Consider the following 4,470-nt stretch of genomic DNA (forward strand, 5'->3'; position numbering starts at 1 on the left):
ATTATTTTTTTTTTCCTAGTTTGTTTGGTATTTTGGTTTGCAAACAGTCAGCTGATGGAGGGGAGCATCAGTGCACAATTACTCTGAAGCTGGTGTGGAGCTGGGGCACGGTTTTTGCACAACCTTGATAACATCTGTTTGGCCCCTCTGTCTGCTTTGTAAGGATGTCTCCATCATTATGAATGCCATGCAGGCATCACGCTGTGGACTTGCAGCTAAACCACCACTAGCCATTTCCAAAATGCCGTGCAGAGCTTCATATCCACTGAGAAATGCTCATAAAGTGGCTCTGGATTCTCCAGTTCTGACCCCAGATTCCAGCCCTGCTGTGGATATCTGGCAGCTGAGGGTGGGATGCGAGCAGGACTGGGGCGTGATGCTGCAGCGCAGGCCCAGGGCAGCAGAACAAGTAGCTGAGAGTGCCCTGCCCAGGCTGGCCTCTGCTCTTATCTTCCCTTTCCCAGTTTTTCTGGTAGTATTTTCAAAATGTTTATTTTGCTGTTTGAGCTGCTTTTTTTTTTTTTTTTAATGTGGTTGGGAAGCTTTATGACAGCTGAGTGCTGTTCCCCCTTTTAAATCTGCCCCTTCAATCTGGCTCTGTTAAGGCAGCGTTAGGAACAAGCTCAGCTCAGCACAGCTCCTGGGTAGGGACAGGTCAACAGGAGGCAAAGCTGCCTGCTGCCCAGTGTACCCACGAGTTGTACCCACTTGATTCTAGACAATGGTTCTGTTCTGCTGTGGATTTATAAGGGTTCAGTTCAGCACAGAGACAAACAGTGAAGATGATGTTCACTTACATTCATCTCTATCCTACAGGACAGGAAAGCAGGCTTCAACAGCCCAGATGATTTGGAAATGAATTGCAGAGCTGGGTGGGGAAGTCAGTGGCTCTTTTCTAAAGAATAGAGCCCTTAGTGTCTGCACTGCAACACTATTCCCCTTTTGTCCGTCTGTCTTTAGCTCTTTGTTATGTCAACATCTGTAGTTTTGAGTAAATAACATAAGGGGAGAATACGTATTGTACTCCTGTTAAAGAAGCGGGGCTGGGCAGGGGCCAGATGACTGTATGAACTGTGCTGCCTCTGTGAGCAAGGAGCTCTGGAGTAAATGCAGCCACAGGAGTCCCAGAGACCCTCATTTATGATGAATGATATTGCTTAGTGCTCCACTGACTACATCCTTGCCTTGTGCCAGCCAGAATGGCCCCTGTGTCAGTCCCAGGGACGTGCTGGTCTTCTGGAGCTGAGTACCTGGTGCTGTAAGCAGGAAAGGATGCAAATGCCTACCTGTTAATGGAATTGTTTGTAATTATTACGTAATGATTTGTGTGATTGCACAAATGTTAGAGCTCATTCTACCCAAGACTTCTTAGAATCCTGCTTTGTTGCAGCTGCCGTCTCCGCTTCTCCATCTTCCTCCCAGCCAGTCCCAGGGACACTGGGCAGAGTTAAGTCCCAGAGCTAAGGAGTTCTGCTGTTTTTATGAGCATACAGCCAAGGGAGAGTGGTAATGACAAGGGAGGGCTGGTAATGACTGATGGATAGGCTGCTTCATCAGCTCAGCTTTTGCGAGACCCAAGAGATGTGATGTGGGAAGTTGGGAGCCTCACTAACTCTGGCTCACAGGGCAGCTAAATGTCACCTGGCTCTAGGAAGGATGCAGCACGAGCACAGCACCTTCACTGTCTGATTTGCTGTGTGTGAGGAGCAGCCTGATGGCGCTGACACCCATCCATGCAGCGCATCCCTGCTCTGGGCTAATGAGCAGCCCTGCTCATCAGTGCGACCTCCGAGGAAAAACAAGGGTGCCAAAAATATTTGCTGAGTAAATATTATGAACTATTAGCCAAGCTGCGAGAGTAAACTTGGGAAGATGAGGGTCCACCTTCTGCACTGGGCTGTTATTTCTACCTTTAACAGGACAGTGGTAGCAGTAGGTGGGAGTCTGCAGAAATACCAAGTTTCTCAGCTAGGCAATGTGTTTTGTGCACCTAATGGAGTGTCTGATGAGTCCTAAATGGTGAATCCTGCTCTGGGCCCTTCTCCCCACGCCATCTAGATCCTGCATCACAACAGCTCAGTGTGCATCAGTTCGGATAGAGACGAATGCAAGCCTGTCAAAGCAGTGTGGGGCAAAATCAAGATCCAAGTGGGAGCAGTGTGATGTTGAAACACCTTTTCTGCTGATGGAGGCTTTGGTGAATCCTTTCTATTTGATAGTCGGTGATGGGGCAGTGAGTTTGGTGAGCGGGGGTTTGGTGTCCTGGCTGGGGGACGAGCACTATGCCTTTAGCTTTGCTCAGCTCCTTGTCTCTTCCAGGCTCTGGGTGCCCCCTCCCTGGAGGTGTTTAAGGCCAGGCTGCGTGGGGCTGTGAGCAACCTGGTCTGGTGAGAGGTGTCCCTGCCTGTAGCAGGGGGCAGGAACTAGATGATCCTTGGGGCCCTTTCCAACCCAAACCATTCTATAATTCTACGATCTTAAAGGGAAGTTACTTTGGGCAATTCATGCCTGCCAGTCCCAGGCACGGCAGTAAGTATGCTGTTAGCAGCCATCATCTTGACAGCTTGCAGCTAGCAATTTCACAAGGGAAATGCATATGTATCTTACTGGAATGGAAGTCGATTGAAGGTGAGAGGACCGTTGGCCTGACCTGCTATACAACACAGAACGACTCCATTATTTCTGCACTGACCCTCTGGACACTTTTTTGGACCATCCTTCCAAAAGAGTCCTTTTGGGGCAGGGTCTGCCTTGTGATGTCTTCCACATGGCCTGGCAATGATGCTGCAGTGCAAACAGCCAAGGGAGCGGGTGTTGCTCTTTGAGGATCTGTGTGAGTGTACACACACATGATTCAGTATTTGCAGAGGACTTAATTTTTGGTAGCTAATTAATTTTGCTGCATTTTAGCGTTTTTACTCTAAAGTGCTGCAGGAACAGTTCACGTGGGATAGGCTTTCCTTCATTTTGAAAGCAGCCTTCACCTATCTCTTTTTTTCTTCCACATTCAGAATTGCCCTCAAACCATTCTTTCGGTTGCAACCAATTTTTCTTCTCCGGAGACGTGGTGGTAGATTTTGTTTCAACTGAGCAAAAAGAGAGGACTTTTAAAAGCAGAGAGGACAGTAAGGAACCTAATTTCAGTGGAAGGTTGGGTGCCTAATTGCCCTTTGTGCCATTAAAAAACATCTACCCATATGTTTTGTGTTGTTTGTGGGCTCTTCCCTCCCTCCACGGGCAAAAATCGATTGATCAATGTTTGTTACAAAGTTATGAACAAACATCTCTGGTCTCATTGATGTCAGCCCAGTGTGTTCTCCTTGCTAACAAAATGAGTTGCAAAGTCAGCAGGAGGCTTGCGAGAACACAGAGCGCGGGTTTTGTTTGCATAGCACACAGGGCTGGCCGCTGCTTAAATAACAAATCATCCATCTCTGCTACCACAGATCTTCTGACGGTGGCGGGTTTTGTTTTGTTGTTTGGGGTTTTTTTTTGTGTGTGGGGTTTTTGTTTTTTTTTGCCTCAGAAATTGTTGTTTGAATAAAGGGTCATTTGCTGCCTTTATGAGGGAAAACACTGATGTAAATGTACAACGGTGCTGCGCTCCTCAGCCCTGTTTTCCAGGGGATCTGCAAAGGTGTGAGCGTGCTGCTGCCTGCTCCCATCCAGCACAGGCTGGGGATGGGGCAGCTTGGCCATGGCTCCAACACAGTTTGCTGCTGGGCTCCCCTGCACCACGTGCAGCCACGGGCAGGTGGCTGATGTGGGCAGGATAGGGGGCTCATCTGGAAAGGACCCACAGGGGCCACCGAGCCCAACTCTTTCCCACACAGCCCCAGTGTCAGAGCGGTGTCCCAGCGCTCCCTGAGCTCCGGCATCGGGGCCGTGCCCACTGCCCTGGGCAGCCTGTGCCATGCCCACCACCTCTGGGGCACAGCCTTTCCCTCACCCCCACCTGCCCTCCCCTGACACAGCTCCGTGCCGTTCCCTCAGCCCTGTGGTTTCCCCAACTCCCTGTGAGGAGCTGCAGGCCCTGTGTGGGAGCTGTACGCCGCTCCCTGCCCGTTTCGAAGCCAAACACTCTGGAGGATGAGAAGATGGCTTGCTGGCCATTGCTCTTATTTACTGTACTCTTGCAGCTTCGAGCTTTCTTTCTCCCGCCAAATTTTGATCAGTAAGTCTTGCAGCACAATTAAATTGTGTTAGACTTGTCTTAGACTTTGCGTCACTTGCGTCCAGCATTTAAAGGTTATTTTTAATGTACATAAACAGATATGGCTGTAATGCATCCACAAACTGTGATTATCGCTTCCTCCCACCTTTTCCTCCTCCGTTTCTCTACTTTCTGCTCTAACAGCAGGAACCAAAAATGTGCAAAATAAAGGGAGATATTTTTAATTTATAGGAGTTCTTAAAAGGCTCTTTTAGGCTCAGATTAAACCCTACCACAGGTTCAAGGGAAAATTTAAG

Source organism: Meleagris gallopavo, chromosome 2 (assembly GCF_000146605.3).
Source record: "Meleagris gallopavo isolate NT-WF06-2002-E0010 breed Aviagen turkey brand Nicholas breeding stock chromosome 2, Turkey_5.1, whole genome shotgun sequence".
Classification (NCBI taxonomy): domain Eukaryota; kingdom Metazoa; phylum Chordata; class Aves; order Galliformes; family Phasianidae; genus Meleagris; species Meleagris gallopavo.